The sequence below is a fragment of the Bos indicus x Bos taurus genome, chromosome 26 (assembly GCF_003369695.1).
Source record: "Bos indicus x Bos taurus breed Angus x Brahman F1 hybrid chromosome 26, Bos_hybrid_MaternalHap_v2.0, whole genome shotgun sequence".
NCBI lineage: Eukaryota > Metazoa > Chordata > Mammalia > Artiodactyla > Bovidae > Bos > Bos indicus x Bos taurus.
The window spans coordinates 3,640,706-3,659,647 of NC_040101.1; positions in this window are offsets into that span (position 1 = coordinate 3,640,706).

Consider the following 18,942-nt stretch of genomic DNA (forward strand, 5'->3'; position numbering starts at 1 on the left):
TGGGGTTGAGCACACTGCTAGTTGTTACAGACATGAGCGTACACACACTTGCCCCCACACACCCTCACACACACACACCAAGACCACAAGTAAGAAGAAAAGCAACCACAAAGCACTGCATAAAACACACGAATGACCAATGCAGCACAGATACATTTTATTTTATTTTTTTCACAGATACATTTTAAATAGTCTTATTTTACACATTCATAATGTTTTCAACAATTATCTTCATATTTGCTTTGTAAACTTTATTCAAATTCTGAATGTGATAAATCACAATGTCAACTTAAAGCCTTTAGCATTAAATTTTAATATATCAGTTCAGTTCAGTCACTCAGTTGTGTCCAGCTCTTTGCGACCCCATGGACTGCAGCACTCCAGGCTTCCCTGTCCATCACCAACTCCCGGAGTTTACTCAGACTCATGTCCATTGAGTCACTGATGCCATCCAGCCATCTCATCCTCTGTCGTCCCCTTCTAATACATAGGTTAAAACTAGTGACTTCATCCTGCTCCCACTCACTCACCCCAAGTCTTTTCTTGTGAATTTTTAAAAAAGCATGTTTTCCACGGTTACACCCGTGTTCCTTCTCTCTCTTATAATGCTTCTTTGGTTCTTTCCTAATTACGGGCTTGCAAATTATTTACTCTAGTTTTAAATGAAAGGAGTAAACAGGTAATCCAGCCTAAAAGAGCACAGTTCCAACTTCAAGGGAAAAAAAAGAAATGAGTATGTTTTGAATTTCTCTTTAGGTGCGCAGCTGTGCAGCCTCTGTCTAATGGAAGGGCTGCAGTGGAAGGGCCTCTCCACCTTGCCTCAGTGTAATGCAATTTACCTTCATTAAATTACTGGAGGGCCAGTTACTTAAGCAGAATATTGATTTTCAGTCTGGCCTGTGTTTAACATAATTCTGCGTAGGCAGCAGCTAATTCTGCATTTAAATCTAACACCCTAATAGAATTACTCCATGCCACTGACCATGGGTAAGCCCTCAGCACCCATTCCATACCACACCTCTGAATGCTCTCTCCAAGACCCGGGGCTGAGCCTGCCTTCACCCCTTTTGAGCTCCTGTGTTTCCAGGGCTCCCTGATGCAGGAAGGTCATTCCTTAACCAAAGAGGTGGTTTGGGGGAGCGGGAAGAATCGTCAATGGTATCATACATTTTTTCCCCACAGTAATGACAGTTATATTAAATGTTACATGAGCAATTACTTTTTGTTTGCATCTGGAATTGATACCTCCACTCTCCATTGTCTCTCCAGAAAACTATCAGAAAAAACATCCCCCCAAAACATGGAATATGCACAAACTTCACACTGGCATTTTTCCTCAGTTTTCATCTGAACCAGTGGTACTTAATAGTTTAAAAATCAAGAGTCATTTGCTAACAATGAATAGCTGCACACTTCATACTATGACCATTTGATAACTGGTCCTGTGAGGGTAGGAGGAGCAGGCGTCAGAGGGCGAGATGGTTGGATGGCATCATGGACTCAGTGGACATGAGTCTGAGAAAACTCTGGGAGATAGTGAAGGACAGGGAAGCCTGGTGTGCTGCCGTGCATGGGGTCGCAGAGTCTGACAGGACCAAGCAACGGAACAACAATAACAACATGTAGAACTGTAACGGGTAATACAGGCTTCCGTGGTGGCCTAGGTGATAAAGAATCCGCCTGTAATGCGGGAGTCTCGGGTTCGACCCCTGAGTGGGCTCTATCCCCTGGAGAAGGAAATGGCTACCCGCCCCAGTATTCTTGCCTGGAGAATTCCATGGACAGAGGAGCTTGGTGGGCTATAGTTCATGGGGTCAAAAAGAGTCACACACAGCTAAGTGACTAACATATAAAACTAATCCCAAATGTTGATTTATCTTCAATTTATAAACAGCAAAAATAAAGCAAAAAGGTCTTCTTTCCTAATTAACTTCCTTGAAGAGGTTCATGTTTAAAATGCCCATGCCTTTTGGCCTAAATGGATAATATGGGTAAGACTCTTCGGCTTGGTGAGCTTCCTTGTTTCTGATAAGTAAAATGAGCCCTGTCTTCAAATTCAATCTTGCTTCAAACAGGGCTTTGACTTCTAATATTTTGTAAAAAAATTTGGGTGAAAGTCAAACATCACTTAACTGCGTATGTTATTTGATGGTAGTGATGAGCATGGAGAATATTTTTTTAAATGTACTTTAGATACTTTAATTTTGGTGGGTCACAGTTTCAAAAGGGAGAATTTTCCCCCTGATACATAGAAGCAAAAGTACTTGCGATTTTTTTCTTTTTAAGACTTTTTTTTTTTTTGATGTGGACCATGTTTAAAGTGGTTCTTGAATTTGTTACACTATTGTTTCTATGCTTTGGATTTTTGGCTGTGAGTCAAATCTTAGCTCCCTGACCAGGGATTGAAACTGCATTTTGTGCATTGGAAGAATTATTAACCACTGAACCCCACCAGGGAAATCCCTATTATGTGGGGTTTTAAGTTGTCCTTTATCCCTGGAAAGAGTTCTTTGAAAGGACCTCTTTCCTCAGCTCAGCCTTTACCATGATGGTGTAACCTGCTTACTCATTTTTGTTATGGAAGGCAGTTCACTCCACACTTAAAACACTCTTTCAGTTGCTTCAGGCTTTATTGTTCCAGGTAGAATACCATGTGCTTTGCTTTGGAGGTTTTAACTGTGACCTGGGTGAGGTGTAAGTTTCACCTCTCCAAAGCATTTCTCAGTCAGACCTGCTCATTTATGGACACGATGTTTGGTACATGACTTAGCAGTTGGACTTGGTGGCTTATAAAGAGCAGACATTTATCTCTCATGGTTCTGGAGGCTGGAAGCCTCAGGTCAGAGTGTTAGCACGACTGGGTGAGGGCCTCCTCTCTGCGTCCTCACACGCAGAAGGGTGAGGAACTCTGTGGGGCTTCTTGCTTTAAAGCCTTAGTCTCACTCCTGAGGGCTCCACCCCTGATGCAAGTAACTCCCAAACACCGTCATCTTGGGGGCATAGGATTTCAACCTGTGAGTTTTGGGGGTTACAACCTTTCAGACTAGAGCAATGTAATAACACAAAGTAATAACTGATCTCAGGTATCTTCTTACCAACTCTGACTTCACTCCATCTCAGTCTGAATAACTAGAGAGTGAAAGTGTGAAAGTCGCTCAGTCATGTCTGACTCTTTGCGACCCCACTAACTATACAGTCCATGGAATTCTCCAGGCCAGAATATTGGAGTGGGTAGCCGTTCCCTTCCTCAGGGGATCTTCCCAACCCAGGGGTTGAACCCAGGTCTCCCGCATTGCAGGCAGATTCTTAACCATCTGAGCCACCAGGGAAGAGGGTTCAGGTCAGTCCAGTTCAGTCACTCAGTCGTGTCCGACTCTTTGTGACCCCATGAATCACAGCATGCCAGGCCTCCCTGTCCATCACCAACTCCGGGAGTTCACTCAAACTCATGTCCATCAAGTCGGTGATGCCATCCAGCCATCTCATCCTCTGTCATCCCTTTGTCCTCCTGCCTCCAATCCCTCCCAGCATCAGGGTCTTTTCCAGTGAGTCAACTCTTCATATGAGGTGGCCAAAGTATTGGAGTTGCAGCTTTAGCATCAGTCCTTAGAATGAACACCCAGGACTGATCTCCTTCAGAATGGACTGGTTGGACCTCCTTGCAGTCCAAGGGACTCTCAAGAGTCTTCTCCAACACCACAGTTCAAAAGCATCAATTCTTTGGTGTTGGTACATTTGTGTAAATGCAGGTTGAGGCGTGAGTGGAGGGCAAGTGCAGACAACAGAGAAGCTCTTTAAGAATTTTGGTTATTTATGGGAGCAGAGAGAGAAGGCAAGAATAGGAAGAGGAGATGGACTAAAAAGATGCCTTTTCAGCCTGAGCGGAGCTTGACCATGATGATGAGATAGGACCCAGGGAGAGAAACGTTGGTGATCTAGAAAGACAGCTGAAAAAGACTGGGGGGAATTGCAGAAATGTAGGCTGCTGCTGCCCCTGGAGAGGTCTGCACACAACTCTTTACAAAGAAGTAAGAGCTTGAGCTGGAAACTGCAGGCAGTGCACTGGGATGGAATTAACATAAAAAAATGTGGGAGGGTGGGAAATCTGCAGCCCTGTCCTCAAAGAAAAGGCCTTGAAAAATGGCCAGATGGAGTAATGTCAGCTAAAATAGAACAGTGTTACATATATCTGCTCAGTGCTCAGTCGCTCAGTCATGTCCAACTCTTTGAGACCTCATGGACTGTGGCCAGCCAGGCTCCTCTGTCCATGGGATTTTCCAGGTAAGAATCCTGGAGCAGGTTGCCATTTCCTCCTCTAGGGAATCTTCTTGACCCAGGGATCGAACCCAGGTCTCTTGTGTCTAGTGTATTGGCAGGTGGATTCTTTCCCACTGGGCCACCTGGGAAACTTAGGTTACATTTATATCACACACATATACGACTACATCTATGTAAATAAGTATTTAGGTGATAATATATGCTCAGAATCCTGATAATGCTAATTATAATAAACACAAATTCCTCCCTTTGACCGACTCTCTGTTGATTAACCCACTGACATTTGCTCCTGGCATGCCAGCCTGGGGGTGGAGATTGTTCACTGAAACACTATAGGTTTGTACAAGCAGCTGGCAGAGGGTTGGTGAACGCAAGGGCTCTTTTCTCAGAGGGGCCGTGTAGGGGGCACAGACCCAGTCCTCGATGGGAGGGCCCTCAGCACTGTCTGAGGCTGAGTTCAAGAAGAGGTGGTGGTAAGGAGTTGCTGTGGTTGTCTGAGGACTTTGCTGGCTCTGAAGCTGGAAGATCCAGGACTCCTGCAAGACCAGCCTGGTCTGGCCACTGCCTTTTGAGGGGTTCAGTCTCTGAACTTTCGGGGGCCTGACCCCGCCTCCCTAGCCCTGCTTCCTGCCACCATCACAGCCGAGGCTCAGTGGAGGTCTGGCGACCATGTCTAGGACTGAGGCTCCCAGCAGTCCAGATCTGCACACCTTTGGTCTAGGAGGAGCCAGACCAGACTCTGTGGTCAGAGTTTCCCCAGCAGATGGACGCCTGCAGCCCAGCCTCGGGGGGTCGGCTGGCTGAGGCGAGCCAGGAGGCAGGTGTCATCGCATGGCCTGGGGCTGGCTTCTTCAGCAGGGCTCAGCTGGGATGTGGGTCGCTGCTCCCTGGGGCGTGAGCTGGCCTCACTTCCGCGCGTACAGCCAGTCAGTGGGCTGTCTGGGGCTGACCGAGTGAACTGGCCGCCAAGCAAGGGGAGCCCTGGGCCTCTCTCCACAGGGCACCAGCATTCCAAAAAGGACAGCGGAGGCGGCACCGTCTTGGAGGCCGAGGTCAAGGCCAACCCACGCCATTTCTGTGGCTGTCTGTTGGTCCAAACGCGTTACCCACAGGTCCCAGATTTGGGAGAAGTGGGGAGACACTCTGTGGTCATATTTAATCTATCAGGCAAGGCCACCATCTCGAGACCCAAGGGACTAGGGAGGAACCAAGTCACAGGGGCTCCTCACACCTGACAGAGAAGCTTTGCAGGTGGGAGAGGCAAATGCCGGCTTTGATGGAGGCTCTGAGAGGTTGCCATGGCAATGCCGTGACCTTTACCCAGAGGTGCGATTTCCTCATCTCCACTGTGTCTCCTCCAGCTCTGAGGACTAAAGCTGGGCTTCCGGTGCCCTAGGAGAATAATATACTTGAATAAACTACACCAAACCCTGGTATTCATTTTCCCTCTTCTTCTGAAAACTCTCCATTTACAAACTGTAAAACTCTTTTTAAGAAAAATACTTTATGAAGAAAAAACAGGTAAATGCCTTTTAGGAATGTGTACTTAGATGGAATCCATTTTTACTGCCTCGGATCCAGCCTTCTAAAGAGACTGCTATTTTTTCATTCATAAATATTTAATTACTATGTAGACTTCCTATCCATCCTAGGCTGTGTGTTCTTGGGCCCTTTTAAATTTTATTTCTTTGTTAAATTGGTGGAGGAAACTAACCATCTGTGGATGTCTTTCTTCATGTTTGGAGTACAGGAAAGGTTTGACCTTAGAGCAGCTATAGGTAGAAATACCAATTAAAAAAAAAAAAAAACAACCAAAACCCTACAGTAGATTAAGAAACTTTTAACTGCTATTTGGAAAATATCCTAGAAAATCCACACTAGGAACTGGTAAAACTATTTATCCTAAGTGTCATTAAATTGAATATCATTGAGTGATGGATGTGTGAGATTTGTAGGTTGTCAGTTTGGCACTAAATATCAAAGCTACATTTTCCCATTGTTTTCTTTTGCTTTCCATCACTTTTGTAGAGGAAGGCACGAAGGTAATGTCTCATTTTATTCTTTTGTAAAATGTCATTAATAACTACTCATGGGGTGAATGCCAAGTACAGCAAAGATGGTCACATTGAATATTCCTGCTGTTTCTGTCTACTGCATAAATGTGTGGAGGGCGACTCAGGGGTATCCCATTTGGAAACGGCTTGGACCCTCCCTACTGGGGTCTCTGGTAATTTAGGGTTGTGGCTTTAAAGGAACAACTGCAGCTGGGATCATGTTCTCAGATGGCCGTGCTCGGCTAAGTGGAGACATCAACCACTTGATTGATGGGAACTTAAGAATAAAGGGAAGCCCAGGGAGATGTCTGGAAAGGGATGTGTGAGTTTCAGCCAGATCATCACTGTGTCTGGGTCCAGATGGGGCTTCATTTCTAGGTACAGTGAGTCTTTATTCCTCAAGACATTGACCTCGGTCACCTGGAAGAGAAGTTTTCTGTGGCCTGTGCTGTGATTCTACGTGGAGGCTACTCACCAATGACCAAACTCTATTTCTCCTTCTTCTTGGGCACAGATGTAATTCACCTTCCTCTCCTGCAATGAGAGAAGCTTCAGTCCTACCTGTGGAGGAGGAAATGCCAACCCATTTCAGTATTCTTTCCTGGGGACTCCCAAGAACAGAGGGGTCTGGTGGGCTATAGTCCCTGGGGTCACAGAGTCAGACACGACTTACCTGGCAGAGTTCAAGAGGAAGGGTGAGTGCTATTTCCAAGCCAAAGCTAACCTTCTTTCTAGTCTCATAAAGTCCTTATTCTTTCTTCATAGTTGAGAGTTAGTTTGACTGGGTATAGAATTGAATGTGGAAAATAGAACTTTAGAACTTTGAAGGTATTGTTCAACCAACTTTCAGCAAGCAACGTTACTCTTGAGATGTTTGCTGTCAGTCTGGTATCCTTTTCCTCTGTAGGTATTAGTCCTCTGATAGCATGGTGATGGTTTTCATATCTTATGTAAATGGCCGTCTTCAAACTTAAGACATGTTTTCTTCCATTTTTGTTCCCTGTTTTATTAATTTCCTCTATTTTCTATGTTCTTTCATTCCACAACTATTATTTTTGAAAGTTAGGCTAGTTTTATACCATTCCTGTTTCTTGCTTTATTTTTAGTCTATCAAATATTTTTCTTAGAAAAAAATTTTAAATTTATATTCCAGTCTATTGCTTTCAAATCAATTCAGGAAATACATTTTTTTTTAACTTTATAAGAAATCCTTCTTGTTCTTTGCTCTTTCTTCATCCTACCCTGTCCTTGTTTTGTGGATTCAAGATCTCTATCACTCTGGAATATTGATTAATATCTGTACAATAATTTGTCTTATTTATTTTGGAATATCTATACTTTTTCTAGAATCATGGCCTCTGTTTATCTGGCTTATATTCTCTGTATTGTAGGATTTCGTTTGATGATTGTGTCTGTTCTATTGAATTGCAGAGCATCTGTCTGGCAGACTTATCTGGATTGTCCCATTTTATGTTAGAGCAGGATGTAACAAATGACCAAGAGGTCACTGTTGGGTGTCTGACAACTTCACTTTATGTTCACCGGGAGAGAGGTCAGCTATTAACTGGAAGAACTCTTGACAAAACTTGAAGGGCTTACTTGTGGTCACTAGTGTCTGTACAGTTGCTTGGTTTCCCCAAAACAATTCATTTACACTCTTTAGAGGAACATCTTCAGGTCTTGTAGATAAATGTCTTGCGGTTAGGTGTTCTGCTCCTAGAAGTGGACATTTGAAAATGAATCCCCTTTTCTTTTTCAGCCTTTACCATCCTGATGTGTTTAAGTCTGTAGGAGCTCCACTGGTACATTGGTTCCTTTGCAGCCAATTCAGGTATTTTATAAGCTTTGCTTTTCCCTGTGTTTATAGCTGCTATTTCTTGATCTTTTTTTTTTTTTTGGTCTGCCAGTACTCTGTTGAAATCTCTTATTTGCTGATAATCTTCCTGTGTGTCTTTTAACTGTTGGATTTTAATACAAATTTCAATTTCCTCTCAGGAAGGAGAAAAGATGCACATGCACCATTTTGAACTGGAAGCACCCACTATTTATTATTATTATTATGTAATACTTTCAGTGTTGTTGGTTTGTAATTATGAGTGAAAGCAAATTCAAGCTAGACCCTCATGAAACCACATGTGTTTATTTTGAAGAATCTACCTGACAAACTACATTGGAGTCCTAATTGTATCCAAAAATGTGAAATGTGAATGTCAGTTTTGAACAAGAGCTGAGCTTGAGAGACCTGAGCTGGGTGCTTGCATGGGGAGCCCTCGTAAGAGGACAGAGGGTGAATTTTGTCTTTCTGTGCCTCACAGGCATCATAAGCTGAGAACTAGGGTCCTTCTGGGAGACGGTTGGACTCAGGAGGTAGCATTAGCTCTCAATGCACATTGTGATGAGAAACACAGCTCCTGCTGGATTTGCGTCCAAGGTTCCCGGCCCCAACTGATTTCCTGTCTGACGCTTATTGCATGGGGTGTGGGGAAAGAGGGGTCCTGACCCTTAACTATGGGATTTTAGTTTAGCTAGGTGACAAGCCTCACTCGTTTCTCCTGCCTCCTGGGACTGCTGTCCCTGACTGGGGCTCCTGCTCTTTCCCTGTCTCTCAGCCCTTCGTGCTCCTGGGCCCTTCTGCCTGCTGTCTGCCATCTTGGGCAAAGCCGGTCCGAGAACTGCCCAGTGAACAGCCCAGGTGGAAGGGTAGACAGCCGTTCCCCTCCTACAAATGTCCAGGTTCTCACTTAAGATTGGCAGCTTCTGTTTTCTCCCTGCTCCTTCTGTGGTATTTTAAACCATTGGCATCCACTGCTTTCCAGGACACAAGGCAAGGTCATGAGGCACAACACAGAGGTGGACAGTGGACTCCCACCAAAGGAGGCTGAAGGGCACGCCGCGTGTATCTGGGAACCATCGTGGGCAGGCATCCCTGGCTCTAAGGAATACATGCCAGGCCCAGCAGAGGAGAGCTTGGGCCCCTGTGTGGTGGATTTAGCTGATGGCTACACTGTATAGATGGGGCAGCTAACAGAGGTTTATCCTGGCAAGAGTAATTCAACAGGGAAGATACATGTTGGCCATTAAATGAAGGTCTGTTCATGTCACCAGATGACAGGCTTACCTCCAGACTGTGTTTCAAAGACCTCCACGTCTGAGTGTAATTTTAACATGGCACTCCAGGCCCTTGTGTTTAAAGGTTCTTGTTCCCCACGTGGACTTTGGGCCAAGCAGTGCTCGTTTGTTAGCAAAGACTCCATTCTTTCTTCTGCAAGGAAATTTCCCCTAAAAGCAGAGACAGGCACTTCTCTCCTGAGGGTCCCATGGGCAGGAGTGTTTTCACTTTTGTGGGGTCATCTTTTCCTTCACTGTGGCCGCTCCTAGCTGATTTGCTCTGGGCTGGCATCTTGATGTATCCTCTAAGGGACACCTGGACGTGATGCCCCTGGAGTTAGTGCCAAGGTAACAGAGAACAAGGAAGGACTGGGACTTCTTGGTCCTTGACTGGAGGGCAGCATTCAAGCCCAGACCCTTGGCTGAGACTCCAAAGGGGTCTCAGCCTTTCAACCCAAGTCCCTCGGGCTGGAAGCCCAGCCCCATGAGGTCTGCAGGAAATTCTGTGATCTGCAATGAGGTGACAGTCTGTAGCTGCCTGCCTATCACATTAGCTCAAACTTCCGCCTCCTATCTTTCCATGGACTTTATTTCACGTTATGTGAAGTTCATGCTCAAGAAAGGAGACAGTGAAGCAGGTGGGCTGACCCCACCCACGCTGGACACGCTCTCGCGCAACAAGGCAGGTGTGGATGTGGGCCCAGGCCCCTCCCCTCCACATCGCGATCTGTAGACCTGTGTTCTCACTCTAAGGTCTGTACCTTTGGGTACCTTTTGCCCATTTTGTTGGTCACCTCTGAGCCACTCACAGCTCCACATACTTGACTTAGTGGATACGGTGTATTACAAAGATGAAATTAATGTCATATTTACCAAAACTGAGACTCTTAGAAGGTCCATTTGTCTGTCATCTGATCTGATTTCAACTTATTTCTACATATCTTCATTTCCATGTATTTGACTACATTTTTTTCAAAGATATTAGGTGCTTATGAACTCATTCTATGATGTTTTGAGAGATTCTCATGTTTTTGGTGCCTCAAAGAGTGAGAATCTGTCCTTGTGACTCTGGATTTATTCATTCCTCATGGCTACTGCTGACTGTCTTCGGCATAATTAATTCTGATAACATGAAGTTTTTATATTTTTCTTCCTGAAACAGCAACTTCGCAGTTAACAAATAATCTAAGACACAAAGTTCTGCACTTATTTGTCTTCATTGTATAATTAAAAGGTGACAAAGACGTGCCGCTTTCAAAAAAATTCTAGCTAGTTACTGAATTTTTATCCACTGAGTGGGTGTCCTAAATCCTCCCATCAAACCCTCACCATTTAGAACTTCCCACCTCTCTGAGATTTTTATGATTTTACAAATATAATTATTATTCTGGTAAGATTCCAGAAAATCAAAGCCATGTCCCCCCAGTGGCACGAGACTCTGGCCCAAGTACGGTCCGTGTGACGGGGAGCAGATCAAGCCGGGCGCCTGGAGACGGTGCGCGGTTATCAGTCACCTTGAGTTGCAGACCCGACAGCACGCCGGGGGAGGCCCCTGGAGCCACTCATTGACTCCCAATGACAAAGCCGTTCTGCATATTGCATTTCTGCTAATCAACTGAGCCTCCATGGCGGCTCACACGTCAAGGCTGGCTCTCAGAGGAGGCGCGGGGAGGGAGGTGTGAAGGAGACAGCCGAGGGGCCGGCGTGACCCAACATGCCGTGGAGTGAGTTGGGCCCCCTGACGCATCCAGCTCCGCCAGCAGCAGGGGCCCTCCCCGCCTTCCCCCTCCCTGGTCAGGGGTAGAGACCTCCCTGTTCACCACCCAGGCCTGGTACCTACTACTTAGAGTACCTGGACCCCTGCCTTTTTGGCTCTGAGATATGTGTATTTGGCTCTTCAACCTCTTTTGGTGTTTTCCTTAAAGCTTTTTACTGAAGTGTTGCTGTTTGACGATGTTATGTTGTTCCCTTCTGTGTATAGCAAACCGCTATCCATGTATGTATAAAGTGAAAAGTGAAGTTGCTTAGTCATGTCCGACTCTTTGTGACTCCATGGAGTGTAGCCCACCAGGCTTCTCCATTCATGGGGTTTTCCAGGCAAGAACACTGGAGTGGTTTGCCATTTCCTTCTCCAGGGGATCTTCCCCACCCAGGGATCGAACCCAGGTCTCCCGCATTGCAGGCAGATGATTTTCCCTCTGAGCCACCATGTGTATCCCCTCTTTATTAGATTTGCTTCCCATTTAGGTCATCATAGAGCACTGAGTAGGTACAACCCCTGTGCTATAAAATAGGTTCTCTTTAGTCATTTGTTTTATACTTACTGGTGTATATATGTCGATCCCAATCTCCCAATTCATCCCACCCTCTCTTTATCCCCTTGGTGTCCCTGGGTTTGTTCTCTCTGTCTGTGTCGCTATTCCTGCTTTGCAGATAGGACCATCTGTAGCATTTTCCTAGATTCAAAATACATGTGTTAATATACAATATTTGTGGGGTTTTTTTCTGGTTCTAACTTACTTCATTTGTATGGCAGTCTCCAGGTCCATCCATGTCTCTGCAAATGCCATAATTTTGTTCCTTTTTATGGCTGAGTCATAGTCCATTGGGTATATGTGCCACATCTTTATCCATTCATCTGTTGATGGGAATTTAGGTTGTTCCCATGTCCTGGCTATTGTCAACAGGGCTGCAATTCATGGAAGTATGGTTTTCTCCAGGTAAATGGCCAGGAGTGGGATTACTGGGTCATATTATAGCTCTATTCTTTGTTTTTTAAGGGATCTCCATATGTCTCCATAGTGGCTCTATCAGTTACATTCCCACAACAGTACAGGAGGGTTCCCCTTTCTCCACACCCTCTCCGGCATTTATTGTTGTAGGGTTTTTGATGATGGCCGTTCTGACCAATGTGGGGACCTCATTGTAGTTCTGATTTGCATTTCTCTAGTAATTAGCGATGCTGAACATCTTTTTGCGTGCCTCTTGGTCATCTCTGTCTTCTCTGGAGACGTGTCTGTCTGTGCCATCCTCCTTTGCCCACGGTGCATCGTCTCCATCCGCCTTTGTGCCTCAAAACCTATCTGTGTGCCCCGGGATGCATGGACTTCAGTGCTCTGCCCGAGCATTGGCTGGTATCTGAGATTGTAAAACATGACAGAAGGAGAGGAACTCTTCCGTACAAACACGCTAGACAACATATGAGGCTTGAAAGAGTGGGTTGGAGACATCTCAGTGGTGATGACCTACATTGCTCGTCTAAGTGCAGCTCCCCATGCCCCAGACCTCCGGCAGCTGACAGTCAGCTGGGTCACCGCTCCCATTACTTCTGAGCTCTCGAGGCTAATTCTGGTTGAGCTGCTGCTCCACGGTGGGGTCCGGATTTGACCACAGAAGGTTCGTGAATACAATAGAGGGTCAAGATGAGGAATGTCAGTGGCAGGCTAGGTTGAACTGCAGTGAGCGTGCTTGGCAACCTGTCAGGGGATGTGTGGGGAGAGGCACAGGCTGGAGGCTCAGAGTTTGTGCTGTCCTTTCAACAGAGGCCTTTCCAGTTTTCTGCGCTGTACGCCTTTCTGATGGCCCTCAAAACACATCGTCTCTGCCTTAAAATTGGAGTCTTGTTAAATTATGCTAGAAAGAAAGATCATTAGATGAATAGAGGCTCACAAACAAGTCTCAAGATGTCTTCACATAGGATTTTGTCATGAGGGTTGAATGTAGCTGACTATAGTAAACTATAATGAATTAAAGTAAACATTGACTAAATGAATGAGGGCATTCTGTGTGCCCAGCGCTGTACCAGACACGTGGGTCATGAAGGTAAATGAAAGAGTGTCTGTAAGCCTCTCGAGGCGAGACCTCTGGGGAGCTCCCTGGATGCATAGCTCCGAGAGGCAGAGGTGGAGTCGGGGCTGCAGACCAGGCTGTCCTTAGAAGGCCATTTTCAGACCTTTGTAAGCATCTTTGGTATGGAAGAAGGATGATTGGAATTCTCAGCATCTGGAAGAACAAAAGCCTTCCCAGTGGCTCATCCCTTAGGTACTCACACTTTCATAATAAAAAATTATTATATAAGCAGATTATATAATTCCACATTGTTCTGTGCCCAGCAGCCCTTCTTCCTTTTAGTTAGGATATCACATCCTGCTGCTTATGGGAAATGCTCCCCAGATCTCTTCTCACATCCCCAACCTGCCACAGATGTTCTAGTCTGTTGCTCAGAAATGGGAACAGCCACCTCCTCCCAGGCTACTGGACTGTGTCTAATTGTATCAGAGACATGGGTGCCCACATTTGGGTTTTCTTGCTGCTGCTGTTTTTGTCCATTCTGAACTGCTGATCTCCCCCCATTAGTCTGGAAGCTGCTTCAGAGCAGAGACCTTCTCTGTCTGGTTCGATCCCCTGTGCAACCAGGCATGTGTCTGGCATACTGGGTATACTCAGTTAGTGTTTGAATGAAAGAATGGCTGAACTCACTTCCTGTCTGAAGGAATGAATGGACGCTCAGTCCAAACTGAGAACTTCCCTAGGACTTTTCTGATAGCCTTATGTGAGAGGGTTTTCTTTCCATTTGTCATAAAACTGCAAGGAGAATTGCAACAGCGCATCCTGTGGCCACAGTGCCCTCCTGGGCCAGTTGGAGAGAGGAGACTGGCGTGGTATGAAGCAAGCTGAACTGGGAGATGGTAGAGGGTCTTGGCTCCAGCTGCCCCCAAGTTCATCAACACTCCTTCTCTTTCCAGTAACAAGATCCAGAAAGCCCCCTTTTAGATGAAAGGGTTTTTGTCACAGGCAGCCAAGGAAACCTGATAATTCAAGTCAGGAGCAAAAAGATTTGCTTTTGGTGCCATGAACTCAGAATTTTCTTTTCTTGCTAAAGGTAGTATCTACCTTCTTTAAAAGTGTTGTGTGTTAGTCACGCAGTTGTGTCCGACTCTTTGTGACCCCATGGACTGCAGCCCATCAGGCTCCTCTGTCCATGGAATCTCCAGGCAAGAATACTGGAGTGGGTTGCCATTTCCTTCTCCTTCTTTAAAGATGTTTATAAAAGGCCACGTTGGATCCGAGGGTGAAAACGCTCCGCAAACTTTAATCTGAGGTGAGTGTAGGCTACTGTATTTTGCTCCGAGACCTTAGAAACGTCGCTTAGTTGGACCTGCATGTAAGGTCTAATCTGCAGAACAGGCACACTTTGTTGAGGCTTTGTCCCTCCAGCTCCTCCCTGCCCCACCCCTGTTTTCCCTGACTTTCCCGTCTTCTTAGGTCAACACCGCCCCTCAGTCACTGGACCGGAGGGAGGCCAAGCCCTCCTCCTCCCTGCCCGCCTGTGCCAGGGGATCCACTTCTCCCGAGTCCTGCCCCCCTGCCCACCTTCCTCGGGTGCTCTTGTGGCCCCATCTGTTCCTGCCTGCTGCTCCAGGGCCTAGGGTCAGAGACACCTGTGGTGCAGGGACCTGACCGGGCCACGTCCAGCCCCCAGTCAGCACTGTGTTTTGTTTCTCTCTTTCCTGGCCAACGTCGACGCTTCCTGACTCGCCTTCTGCTCCCTCCTGGCCCCACTGCAATGGGGTTTCCACTCCTGCTTTGCTCTGAGCCATGAATGAATGGGAAGAACCATTCCCATTCATGAATGGATGAATGAGCCGCAGGACTGCCGGTGGTCTGCTGATTGGTAGTGTGTGTGTGTATCTGTGTACAACCGTGGGTTTGTGTGAGAGTGGGGATGTGCCTGTGAGTGGTGCCCCTCGAGTTCTCTGTTGCACCCACGCTCTCAGGCCAAGCTGGATTCGTCCACCTGTGTGCAGCCCCCCAGCACCCTGCCGGGCCAGGGGCCTCCCCTCCCCCAGCCCACGCTGGCCCCTGGCCCCTAACTCAGACCCACCCATCATCAGTCCTCACTCAGCCCTCGCCCACCTGACTCACCATGTGCCGAGTTCAAGGCCTGGGACCAGGCTGCTGAGACACAGTTAAAAAAAACAAATGCTCATTCTGCATTTATCCTGTCCTGGGGTCTGTTCAATGTCTGGTTTTCAAAAATCTTCAACGCTTGCGGCTGAGGTCTCCAGCAAAATCTCGCTTCTTGCCATTAAAATGTGCGGAAAAAACCAGCCAGGCTGGTGCCCTTCCCACGAAGCCCAGACGAGGGCCTCCCTGTTAACTGCATGTAGCCTACCGCAGCCTCGCCGTCTTTCTTTGTACAATAACTGACATGTAAACTGTGACTGCGCGTGGAAATCGCTTCCACTTAAATTCTAGTTTTGAGACCCAGCACATGAGAGAGCCACGGCCCCCTTCCTTAACAGGCCTGCGTGCCGGGTGTTGGCCTGGTTCTTCTTTTTGGAGTGAGTCACGCCGGCAAGGTGACACAGGACTTGGCAGGTGGTGGGGCCTGTGAAAGCAGCCATGGTGAGCGGGTAATGAGACGGAAACTTCAGTTTGGGTGCCACAGGGAAAAGTCGAACTTTTGGGCGGTAATAATAACAATTTTCATCCTGATAAAATTTGCCATGAGCATTTCATGAGAAACACTGGGCTGGATGAAGCACAAGCTGGAATCAAGATTGCCGGGAGAAATATCAATAACCTCAGATATGCAGATGACACCACCCTTAAGGCAGAAAGCAAAGAACTAAAGAGCCTCTGGATGAAAGTGAAAGAGGAGAGTGAAAAAGTTGGCTTAAAGCTCAACATTCAGAAAACTAAGATCATGGCATCCGGTCCCATCATCTCATGGCAAATAGATGTGGAAACAGTGGAAACGGTGGCAGACTTTATTTTTTTGGTCTCCAAAATCACTGCAGATGGTGACTGCAGCAATGAAATGAAAAGATGCTTACTCCTTGGAAGGAAAGTTATGACCAACCTAGACAGCATATTGAAAAGCAGAGACATTACTTTGCCAACAAAAGTCCATCTAGTCAAGGCTATGGTTTTCCAGTGGTCATGTATGGATGTGAGAGTTGGACTATAAAGAAAGCTGAGTGCTGAAGAATTGATGCTTTTGAACTGTGGTGTTGGAGAAGGCTCTTGAGAGTCCCTTAGACTGCAAGGAGATCCAGCCAGTCCATCCTAAAGGAGATCAGTCCTGAATATTCATTAGAAGGACTGATGCTGAAGCTGAAACTCCAATTCTTTGGCCACCTGAAGGGAAGAACTGACTCATTGGAAAAGACCCTGATGCTGGGAAAGATTGAAGGCGGGAGGAGAAGGGGACGACAGAGGATGAGATGGTTGGATGGCATCACCAACTCAACGGACATGAGTTTGAGTAAACTCTGGGAGTTGGTGATGGACAGGGAGGCCTGGTGTGTTGCAGTCCATGGGGTCACAGAGTCAGACACGACTGAACTGAAGTGAAAATGTGCCCCTGTTGGGTCTCCTGTACAACAGTGCCCGGGTGAATGCCAGCACCCACGGCTGTGATGTCATGACTGCCTTCTCTGCATTCAGACACAAGTCTCCTCAAGTTCATCAAAGCTGTCATCTCGACGGACTCATGTGACAAAGGTCACATCAAAGGTCAGTGCCAGGTGTGACTTGTGTGGCTCAGCCCTGCTCAGAGCTGAACTTGAGCACCAGCAAGCGTGGAGAAGGAGCTGGCTTCTCTTCTTCCTTGATTACAGGTTCCCTAGTGAAGTCCATGGGCCCTTATTTGGCAGCACTGAATCACCGCAGACAGGAAGTGGACTTGGATAGGCTGGTGTGCCTGGTGCTAGGAGACTAGGAGCCCAGAGGAGAAGCATCACGTGCTGGGCCCACCTACGGATACGAGGAGGCCACCTTCACACCCAGAGCTGCTCAGACAACGTGGCCTGTGTGAAGACAGGGGTGGGGCCCAGTCTCTGCAGAGGGTCTCCAGCCAGCTCCTGTGCCTGCACTGAGAAGCCTTCAGTGGGGAGGGGACGTGCCTGGTGGAGGAATCCTCCCCTTCCTCCTTGACTCTTAGTTCCCTCCCCCCAGCCCACCACCCACCCGTGACCCCCACTCATGTTTTGAGCATCACCCGCCCTGCTCCTAGGCTTCAGGCAGCCGGGAATACTCCATCATGTGCACCTCCTCTATAGGTGTCTTATTCGCTGGGAGGGCTCCTGGAGAAAACGGCGAGCTGCTTGGAAAGTACGGAGCTCACAGCCCCAGGTTGGGCCCACCCGGCTCCCCAGGGCGACGGTCCCCTTCAGCCTCCCTGGCTTCGGCTCCTGTAGTGCGAGCTCTGACTTCCAGGCAGCTGTGGTGAGGCCACCTCCCACCTGGCTGTTGGTGACCCCATGGGAGGCCCCGAGCTGCTGTCCGATTCCAGCGTGGAACCTGAGACGAGGGCCCGCCACCGTCTGCACAGGCTCACCCCTGTGGGCGGGTCTCCATCTCCGCCCCTCAGTCCCTCACCCCTGAGGCCGTGGGCAGAATATGTCTGTCTCACCCGGATCCATCCAGCCTAGCAGGTGTGGGGTGGAGATTCAAGCCAGATGTCCAGTCCCCACCCAGGCGCAGTCGTGGTGGCTGAGTCGGAGGGAAGAGACCCACTTCTTCTGCTTGTGCCTGAAGTCCCGGTAGTGGGGAGTGTGAGGGCCCCAGGCAGCACCTCCATCAGGAAGCCCCTGAAGACTGCTGCCTCCTGGACTTTCAGTCCTGCTGCTCCAATACAGACCCAGGCCCCTTGCCCACAGCGTCACCTGCCACCCTCTGCTGTACCTCCTTCCCAGGGGAGCCGGCACACCTGCTTCCCGGGCGTGCCCTTTCTCACCTGGCCAGGTGTCGCCTCTCTCAGCAGCATCTCTAGCCTTTCTGCTCCACGGTGTGGAGGACAGAGCTCAATGGCCCCAAACACCCTGAGGATATATTTACGACCCTTGATCTTGACCCTGAGGTCTTTGAGCAGAGACTATGCTGTGTTTATCCTTGAATCCCCAAGTCTGGAGCTGGGCCGGGAATGAGGTTAATTCCCTGCTCAGCAGTGGGTGCTCAGACTGCTTTGTGGGCACCCCTTTTCTTCAGTGGGGCTTCCATGTCCCTGGTCTTTCTCCTGGGTCTGATGCCCAGGGGATGCAGGCTCCTGATGCTTCTGCAGCCAAGGGCATGCTGGCTGGACAGTGCTTCCTGAAAACTGCCCAAGTGGGGTGGCCTCTCAGGCCAGGCTTGCCAAGGTCTGGAGCCCACTGGTGGGAATTGCGGCTCTCTGGCCAGTAACATGGGGTGGGACTGTCCCCATTGGGCTTCTCAGGAGGGGTGGATTTGTGCCCTATGGTTTAGGGGACGGAGCTCAGTGGCCCCAAACACCCTTGGGATATATTTCCTACTGTTGACCTTGATCATGAGCTCTTTGGACAAGGACTATACTGTGTTTATCTTTGAATTCCTCAAGCCTGGACGTGCATTCTCAAACAACTAATGGTTACTGTGGCCAGGATTTCCATGCAGAGAAACAAAATACAATTTTTTTTCTTTGAAAAAGTGGATGGGAGCTAGTTGTCCTGATATTGTTTATTTCCCTTGGTCAAACCAT